This window comes from Chiloscyllium punctatum, chromosome 15 (genome assembly GCF_047496795.1).
Source record: "Chiloscyllium punctatum isolate Juve2018m chromosome 15, sChiPun1.3, whole genome shotgun sequence".
Lineage (NCBI taxonomy): Eukaryota > Metazoa > Chordata > Chondrichthyes > Orectolobiformes > Hemiscylliidae > Chiloscyllium > Chiloscyllium punctatum.
In genome coordinates, this window is record NC_092753.1 from 24,451,881 (window position 1) to 24,462,341 (window position 10,461).

The 10,461-nt window shown below is 45.7% G+C and overlaps 1 non-coding gene across 1 annotated transcript; it reads left to right on the top strand.

Annotated features, from left to right (window-relative positions):
* Positions 1 to 3,684: 3,684 nt before the first annotated feature.
* trnag-ucc (transfer RNA glycine (anticodon UCC)) lies at positions 3,685 to 3,756 on the top strand. The gene has a single exon. It is a non-coding gene; the product is annotated as a tRNA-Gly (tRNA).
* The last annotated feature ends 6,705 nt before the right edge of the window (positions 3,757 to 10,461 follow it).

Consider the following 10,461-nt stretch of genomic DNA (forward strand, 5'->3'; position numbering starts at 1 on the left):
AGCTGTGCATTTTAACACCACTCCACAACCAAAAGAGCCGATCGATTCAGTGGGAATGAAACACCTCCGTCTGCACATCACATTGAGTCTGCCAGACCTCTGGAGTGCAGACACAACTTTGAAGTTGAGGATGTCCCCAGGAGGATTAAGGAGTCAAGTCGGTCACGGTTCAAAGAAACGCGAGTCATGGCAGAATTCCTTGGTTTTCCATCTTATTTCGAAAGAAATGTTTCCGGATTTCACTCATTTCAACATTACTCTCATTTTGTTTTTTGTGAACGACAGCCTAATATCAAGTGAAATGTGGGTGGACAGTTCACAAATATCCAAACAACGTTATTTCTCATATCGAATCGGTAATGTTATTGTTTTAGGTGCAGGTCAGAAATAGGAGGAGTGGACACCAGCTACTTTTATATTTCCAGTATGAGAAAATGATTCGATAAAACTCTGAGAGATGATAGAAATGACCACACAGTGAGTGAAAGTTTAATCCAGGATAAAGTTAAAAATCACACAACACCAGATTAAAGTCCAACAGCTTTATTTGGAAGCACGAGTTTTAGGAGTGCTCCAAAAGCTACTTGGACGATATCCTGGTATTGTGTGATTTTGAACTTTGTCCTCCCCAGTCCACCACAGGCTCCTCCATGTCAATTTCCGAGATACTCATCATGGATTTGTTAAGGGAAGGTAGTGTCTGATGAAGGTGACTGATTTTCTTTGAAGGATGAAGAAAGGATGGAGTGTATCCGATGTAGATCAACCTGATGATAAGAAGGACCATAAGACGCAGTATTTATAGCAAAAGTATTAAAGTTTCATGCAGCTGAAATGATATATTAAACACATTTAGGTTAAGCCTTTCATCTTTTATAATGAGTTTACTCGTTTCCGTTCTTTAATATAAGAACCTCAGAACCTTTTGAAAGTTACGTTGTCGAGATAACTTCAGGTTGTCTAACAAGAGATGTCATCTCAGCTCAGACAATGCATTAAAGGTGTGAGGTTAAAGTCTGTCTGTGTCCCAATCTTGAGTCAGACTGGTTCTAGCCTCCCAGTCGGAGAGCACTTCAGCGCTCTGTGCCTTTCGGTCTCGGACCCCTGGGTGACAATCCTTCAAGGCAGACTATGGGACAGCCAACAATGCAAAGTGGCCAAGCAGAGGCTGATAGTCAAGTTCGGTACCCATGGGGATGACTTTAACTGGGCACTTTGGTTCATGTCACACGACACGTGACAACACTGCACTGTATACGATTTCGCGGACACTCACAAGCACACGCACACACACAAAAGCACACTCCTACCGACCCACACACTCATGCATACCCTCTCTCAAACACAAGCTCTCTCTCATAAACTCACTCAAACACTTCCACATTCACAGCCACTCACGCACCTTCTCACAAACTGATACCCCAGTACACTCACACACATGCACCTACACACACTCTCACAGACCGGCATATCCCTACATGCACACACACACAGACACACACACACACAGCCACACACACCCACACATGCACCCACACACACACACACGCATGCACCCACATACGCAGACACACACACACACACAGGACACACACCCACACATGCACCCACACTCACACACATGCAGCCACACACACACGCATGCACCCACACACGCAGACACACACACACACACATACACACACAGACAGCCCCCCCCCCCCCCCCCCCCACACACACACACACACTGATTCCGGGTTCTCATGACTCTCAGCTGGAGACTGTCATTGCCTGCAGACCCGAACTTCATCCCCCCACGACACCATGAAGGGTAACACTTGTTCATGCACTTACACAGCCGTCTGTGCCCTCCCTTGACCCCGTCCTTTCCATCTTGCCCACCGCCCCTCCATGCCCCTCTACCTCTTTCCTGCGCTGGGTTGCTCTGACAATGTCAATTTCACGTCCTATGTCAATTTCACTTCCTATGTCAATTTCACCGCACTACGTTTTCTTTTTCCCCTCACGAACCGGGATCACCCTACTCTGTGCTTGCTGACCCCACCCCCTACGTTTGCCCTCCCGGATAGCGCTTTGTGTTTCGTTGGACCCGCGGGAGTAGCTGCGGACGTTCTGCTTAAACCTGAGCGGATAACACTGTTCTGCTCGGAGACAGGGAGGTCTGCAGATGCTGGAGCCCGAAACATCGATTTCCCTGCTGTGCGTTTCCAGCAACACACTCTCGACACTGTTCTGCCACGACCCTGTCTCGGTTCCACACAATCCCATTCATCATTAAGGCGCCACGGCATCCCAAGGACTTGGGACCCATGGGAACTAAATTATGACAGCGGCCTCAGCACTCTGCACCCCCTGACCTTGGAAAGCCCATCTTGGTTCAGGTTACCTATCTAGGGCAGGGAGGGTTTTGCGTGCACTGCCTTCCCACATCAGTGGAAGCGAACCTTCACTAAACAGCTGCCCATGACTACCCCTTACTGTGAAGTTAAACATCACACAACACCAGGTTATAGTCCAACAGATTTAATTGGAAGCTCTAGATTTCGGACAACCACCTGATGAAGGGTCAGCGCTCCGAAAGCTAGTGCTTCCAATTAAACCTGTCGGTCTATAACCTGGTGTTGTGTGATTTTTAACTTTCTATTCCCCAGTCCAACACTGGCATCTCCAAATCATGCCCTCCTGTGAAAACCCCTTACTGCTGACTGACACCTCCCCCTCTTCTACAAAGTAAAAGAGAAACCTGCAAATCTATCAACGGGATCGAACTTCAAATTAATACATATTCCTCGAGAGGGTTCTGCTTCCCGAACTGTTACCCGGAATTCCCTCCTCTCCACAATTACTGCAGCGTGGCCTCAGTCTAATGGTTCCTCTGTTTTTGCCGTTTTTGTTTTCTAAGAAAACTCTTGAGAAGTTTTAGAAACTGAAAGAACTGCTGAATTATGTGGGGCATGGATAGGATAAATAGACAAAGTCTTTTCCCTGGGGTCGGGGAGTCCAGAACTAGAGGGCATAGGTTTAGTGTGAGAGGCGAAAGATATAAAAGCGACCAAAGGGTCAACGCTTTCATCCAGAGGGTGGTCCGTGTGTGGAATGAGCTGCCAGAGGAAGTGGCGGAGGCTGGTACAATTGCAACATTTTCCAGGCATTTGGATGGGTATATGAATAGGAAGGGTTTGGAAGGATATGGGCCGGCTGCTGGCAGGTGGGACTAGATTGGGTTGGGATATCTGGTCGGCATGGGCAGGTTGGACCGAAGGGTCTGTTTCCGAGCTGTACATCTCTATCTCGATGACTATGTCTACGCTGTAAATCAGAAACCAAACCCGAAGTCGGTGGTAAAGCTGTATGAAGAGAACTCAGAGTTCACGTTTCGGTCCGGTGAACCTTCTGAGAACTTGACAAGTTTTAATTGTGTCATCGATCCAGGGTTGCCCTGGGATTTTCGTGCTTTTTTTGGTATTGATTGATTTCAGATGATGAGAAATCCGAAATGCTGCTTTGTGTGTATTAAAAAGTGAGGCGGGGCATCAGGAGACCGATCCACTCAGTAAAACTCGGTCTTTGATGACTTCTCAATTCTAATATTTCACTGCAAAATTTCCAACAAAACAACAACGAAATTTAGAGTCAAGAACTATTATGGCACATCAGCTGATTTCTAGACCGTTTCTGGCTGTAGCGATGGTGGTATAGTGGTGAGCATAGCTGCTTTCCAAGCAGTTGGTCCGGGTTCGATTCCCAGCCATCGCAAGCTGTGCATTTTAACACCACTCCACAACCAAAAGAGCCGATCGATTCAGTGGGAATGAAACACCTCCATCTGCACATCACATTGAGTCTGCCAGACCTCTGGAGTGCAGACACAACTTTGAAGTTGATGTTGTCCCCAGGAGGATTAAGGAGTCAAGTCGATCACGGTTCAAAGAAACTAGAGTCATGGCAGAATTCCTTGGTTTTCCATCTTATTTCGAAAGAAATGTTTCCGGATTTCACTCATTTCAACATTACTCTCATTTTGTTTTTTGTGAACGACAGCCTAATATCAAGTGAAATGTGGGTGGGCATTTCACAAATATCCAAACAACGTTATTTCTCATATCGAATCGGTAATGTTATTGTTTTAGGTGCAGGTCAGAAATAGGAGGAGTGGACACCAGCTGCTTTTATATTTCCAGTAATGAGAAAATGACTCGATAAAACTCCGAGAGATGATAGAAATGACCACACAGTGAGTGAAAGTTTAATCCAGGATAAAGTTAAAAATCACACAACACCAGATTACAGTCCAACAGCTTAATTTGGAAGCACTAGTTTTAGGAGTGCTCCGAAAGCTACTTGGACGATAACCTGGTATTGTGTGATTTTGAACTTTGTCCTCCCCAGTCCACCACAGGCTCCTCCATGTCAATTTCCGAGATAGTCATCATGGATTTGTTAAGGGAAGGTCGTGTCTGATGAAGGTGACTGATTTTCTTTGAAGGATAAAGAATGGATGGAGTGTATCCAATGTAGATCAACCTGATGATAAGAAGGACCATAAGACGCAGTATTTATAGCAAAAGGATTACAGTTTAATGCAGCTGAAATGATATATTAAACACATTTAGGTTAAGCCTTTCATCTTTTATAATGGGTTTACTAGTTTCCGTTCTTTAATATAAGAACCTCAGAACGTTTTTAAAGTTACTTTGTCGAGATAACTTCAGGTTGTCTAACAAGAGATGCCATCTCAGCTCAGACAATGCATTAAAGGTGTGAGGTTAAAGTCTGTCTGTGTCCCAATCTTGAGTCAGACTGGTTCGAGCCTCCCAGTCGGAGAGCACTTCAGCGCTCTGTGCCTTTCGGTCTCGGACCCCTGGGTGACAATCCTTCAAGGCAGACTATGGGACAGCCAACAATGCAAAGTGCCCAAGCAGAGGCTGATAGTCTTTTGTTTCTAACCTGCAACGTCCATCACAAGGGCAACAATTATTGTCTGTTCTCTCATTCTCTCTGATTAGGGAACTTCATTGTTCCACAAGTTAGTGACCACTACTGGCCACAAGTGGGAATTGCAACCAACCGGCAGAAATACTCAAGAGTCTGTCAGGGTGAATGAAGTGAGCAAAACAGATTCTGTCTGTGCACGAAACAATCAGATTGGTGTACATTTCAGTTTAAACTGCTCAGCCTTCAGTACATTTCAGTCCTTGGGATGCCGTGGCGCCTTAATGATGAATGGGATTGTGTGGAACCGAGACAGGGTCGTGGCAGAACAGTGTCGAGAGTGTGTTGCTGGAATCGCACAGCAGGGAAATTGATGTTTCGGGCTCCAGCATCTGCAGACCTCCCTGTCTCCGAGCAGAACAGTGTTATCCGCTCAGGTTTAAGCAGAATGTCCGCAGCTACTCCCGCGGGTCCAACGAAACACAAAGCGCTATCCGGGAGGGGGTGGGGTCAGCAAGCACAGAGTAGGGTGATCCCGGTTCGTGAGGGGAAAAAGAAAATGTAGTGCGGTGAAGTTGACATAGGAAGTGAAATTGACATAGGACGTGAAATTGACATTGTCAGAGCAACCCAGCGCAGGAAGGAGGTAGAGGGGCATGGAGGGGCGGTGGGCAAGATGGAAAGGACGGGGTCAAGGGAGGGCACTGACGGCTGTGTAAGGGCATGACCAAGTGTTAACCTTCATGGTGTGGTGGGGGGATGAAGGTCGGATCTGCAGGCAATGATAGTCTCCAGCTTAGCGTCATGAGAACCCGGAATCACTGTTTGTGTGTGGAGGGGGGCTGTGTGTGGTTGTGGGTGCATGTTTGTGTGTGTGTGTCTGCGTGTGTGGGTGCATGCGTGTGTGTGTGGCTGCATGTGTGTGCGTGGGTGCATGTGTGGGTGTGTGTCCTGTGTGTGTGTCTGTGTCTGCATGTGTGGCTGCATGTGTGTGTGTGTGGCTGCATGTGTGTGTGGGTGTGTGTCCCATGTGTGTGTCTGCATGTGTGGGTGCATGCGTGTGTGTGTTTCTGTGTGTGTGTTGCTGCATGTGTGTGTGTGTGCGGGTGGGTGCATGTGTGGGTGTGTGTGGGTGTGTGTGTGAGTCGGTGTGTGTGTGCATGTAGGGATATGCGGGTCTGTGAGAGTGTGTGTAGTTGCATGTGTGTGAGCGTACTGGAGGAACAGTTTGTGAGAAGGTGCGTGAGTGGCTGTGAATGTGGAAGTGTTTGAGTGAGTTTATGAGAGAGAGCTTGTGTTTGAGAGAGGGTATGCATGAGTGTGTGGGTCGGTAGGAGTGTGCTTTTCTGTGTGTGCGTGTCAGTGAAAGAGTATACAGTGCAGTGTTGTCACGTGTCATGTGACATGAACCAAAGTGCCCAGGTAAAGACATCCCCATGGGTACCGAACTTGACTATCAGCCTCTGCTTGGCCACTTTACATTGTTGTTTGTCCCAAAGTCTGCCTTGAAGGATTGTCACCCAGGGGTCCGAGACCGAAAGGCACAGAGCGCTGTAGTGCTCTCCGACTGGGAGGCTAGAACCAGTCTGACTCAAGATTGGGACACAGACAGACTTTAACCTCACACCTTTAATGCATTGTCTGAGCTGAGATGGCATCTCTTGTTAGACAACCTGAAGTTATCTCGACAACGTAACTTTAAAAAGGTTCTGAGGTTCTCATATTAAAGAACGGAAACTACTAAACCCATTATAAAAGATGAAAGGCTTAACCTAAATGTGTTTAATATATCATTTCCGCTGCATGAAACTGTAATCCTTTTGCTATAAATACTGCGTCTTATGGTCCTTCTTATCATCAGGTTGATCTACATCGGATACACTCCATCCATTCTTTATCCTTCAAAGAAAATCAGTCACCTTCATCAGACACTACCTTCCCTTAACAAATCCATGATGACGATCTCGGAAATTGACGTGGAGGAGCCTGTGGTGGACTGGGGAGGACAAAGTTCAAAATCACACAATACCAGGTTATCGTCCAAGTAGCTTTCGGAGCACTCCTAAAACTAGTGCTTCCAAATAAAGCTGTTGGACTGTAATCTGGTGTTGTGTGATTTTTAACTTTATCCTGGATTAAACTTTCACTCACTGTGTGGTCATTTCTATCATCTCTCAGACTTTTATCGAGTCATTTTCTCATTACTGGAAATATAAAAGCAGCTGGTCTGCACTCCTCCTATTTCTGACCTGCACCGAAAACAATAACATTACCGATTCGATATGATAAATAACGTTGTTTGGATATTTGTGAACTGTCCACCCACATTTCACTTGATATTAGGCTGTAGTTCACAAAAAACAAAATGAGAGTAATGTTGACATGAGTGAAATCCGGAAACATTTCTTTCGAAATAAGATGGAAAACGAAGGAATTCTGCCATGACTCTAGTTTCTTTGAACCGTGATCGACTTGACTCCTTAATCCTCCTGGGGACATCCTCAACTTCAAAGTTGTGTCTGCACTCCAGAGGTCTGGCAGACTCAATGTGATGTGCAGACGGAGATGTTTCATTCCCACTGAATCGATCGGCTCTTTTGGTTGTGGAGTGGTGTTAAAATGCACAGCTTGCGATGGCCGGGAATCGGACCCAGATCAACGGCTTGAACGGCTTTTCAGGCAGCTGTGCTCACCACTATACCACCATTGCTACCGCAAGAGGCGCCCTAGAAATCGGCTGATGTGCAATAATAGTTCTTGACTCTAAGTTTCATTGTTGTTTTGTTGAAAATTTTGCAGTGAAATATTAGAATTGAGAAGTCATAAAAGACCGAGTTTTACTGAGTGGATCGGTCTCCTGATGCCACGCCTCACTTTTTAATACACACAAAGCAGCATTTTGGATTTCTCATCATCTGAAATCAATCAATAACAAAAATAGCTCGAAAATCCCAGGGCAACCCTGGAACGATCACACAATTAAAACTTGTGAAGTTCTCAGAAAGGTTCACTGGACCGAAACGTGAACTTTGATTTCTCTTCATACAGCTTTACCACCGACTTCGCGTTTGGTTTCTGACTTACAGCGTCCGCAGTTCTTTCGGGTGTTAAAACTTAGGAAGGGTTTTTGGAAGACAAAAGGATCTGTCAGAGTGAGGCCATGTTGCAGTAACTGTGGAGAGGAGGGAATTCCGGGTAACAATTCGGGAAGCAGAACCCTCTTGAGGAATATGTATTAATTTGAAGTTCAATCCCGTTGTTAGATTTGCAGTTTTCTCTTTTACTTTGTGTAAGAGTGTTAGGTGTCAGTCAGCAGTAAGTGTTTTTTTTAACGGGAGGGTATGATTTGGAGATGCCAGTGTTGGACTGGGATATACAAAGTTAAAAATCCCACAACACCAGGTTATAGTCCAACAGGTTTAATTGGAAGCACTAGCTTTCGGAGCGCTGCTCCTTCATCAGGTGGTTGTCCGAAATCTAGAGCTTCCACTTAAATCTGTTGGACTATAACCTGGTGTTGTGTGATGTATAAGTTAGAGTCATAGAGTCATAGAGATGTATTGAATGGAAACAGACCGTTCGGTCCATCATGTCCATGCCGACCAGATATCCCAACCCAATCTATTCCCACTTGCCAACACCCGGCCCATAACCCTCCAAACCCTTCCTATTCATATACCCACACAACTGCCTCTTAATTGTAGCAATTGTATCAGTGTCCACCACATCCTATGGGAGCTCATTCCATACACGTACCACCCTCTGCGTAAAATGTTGCCCCCTAAGTCTCTTTTATATCTTTCCCCTGTCACCCTAAACCTATGCCTTCTACTTCTGGTCTCCCCGACCCCAGGGAGCAGACTTTGTCTCTTTATCCTATCTATGCCCCTCATAATTTTATACACCTCTATAAGGTCACCCCTCAGCCTCCGACGCTCCAGGGAAAACAGCCCCAGCCTGTTCAGCCTCTCCCTGTAGCTCTGATCTTCCAACCCTGGCAACATCCTTGTAAATTTTTTCTGATCCCTTTCAAGTTTCACAAAATCTTTCTGATAGAAAGGAGACCAGATTTGCACGCAATATTCCAACAGCTGCAACATGACCTCCCAACTCCTGTACTCAGGACTCTTACCAATAAAGGAAAGCGTACAAAACGCCTTCTTTGCTATCCTGTCTAACTGCGACTCCACTTTTTAGGAGCAATGAACCTTGACTCCAAGGTCTCTTTGTTCAACAACACTCTCTAGGACCTTACCATTAAGTGTATAAGTCCTGCTAAGATTTGCTTTCCGAAAATGCCGCACCTCACATTTATCTGAATTAAACTCTATCTGCCACTTTTCAGTCCATTGGCCCATCTGGTCCAGATCCTGTTGTAATCTGAGGTAACCCTCTTTGCTGTCCACTACACCTCCTATTTTGGTGTCATCGGCAAACTTACTAATTGTACCTCTTATGCTCACATCCAAATCATTTATGTAAATGACAAAAAGTAGTGGACCCAGCACCGATCCTTGAGGCACTCCACTGGTCACAGGCCTCCTGTCTAAAAAACAACCACCCAACGCCACCCTCTGTCTTCTACCCTTGAGCAAGTTCTGTATCCAAATGGCTCGTTCTCCCTGTATTCCATGTGATCTAAAGTTGCTAACCAGTCTCCCATGGGGAACGTTGTCGAACGCCTTACTGAAGTTATATAGATTACATCTACTACTCTGTCCTCGTCAATCCGCTTTGTTACTGCTTCAAAAAAACTCAATCAAGTTTGCCTGACTTGATTTCTCACACACAAAACCTTGTTGACTATCCCTAATCAGTCCTTGCCTTTCCAAATACATGTACATCCTGTCCCTCAGGATTCCCTCCAACAACTTGCCCACCACCGAGGTCAGGCTCACCGGTCTATCATTCCTTGGCTTGTCTTTACAACCCTTCTAAAACAGTGGCACCACGTTTGCCAATCTCCAGTCTTCCGGCACCTTACCTGTGACTATCGATGATACAACTATCTCAGCAAGAGGCCCAGCAATCACTTCTCTAGCTTCCCACAGAGTTCTCGGGTACACCTGATCAGGTCCGAGGGATTTATCCACCTTTAACCGTTTCAAGACATCCAGCACTTCCTCCTCTGTAATCTCGACATTTTGCAAGATGTCACCATCCATTTCCCAACAGTCTATGTTTTTTTTTAATTTTATTCAACAATACGGAGTTTGCAAAAGAATTAACATTAACAGCTGCACACAGAGAAACACCAATTTTACGAGGGAAAGGAGTGGCAAAGCCAGGCCCCAACCCGACCAGTTCAACCAGTTTTCAGGGAAAAGAGGACAAACCTCAAATCCCACTTTCAATCATTACAAAACACTAACAATGATATTTGTACATATAAGACAGTCCAATTACGTTTTTAAAAATGTATACAAAATAGACCACAAGCAACCCAACCAGTCCCTCCCACCTTCCGGCCACTCTAAGGCAGCCTGCCCCTACAACCCTTCCAGCTCTCGGTCAACCTCATGCCCCTTC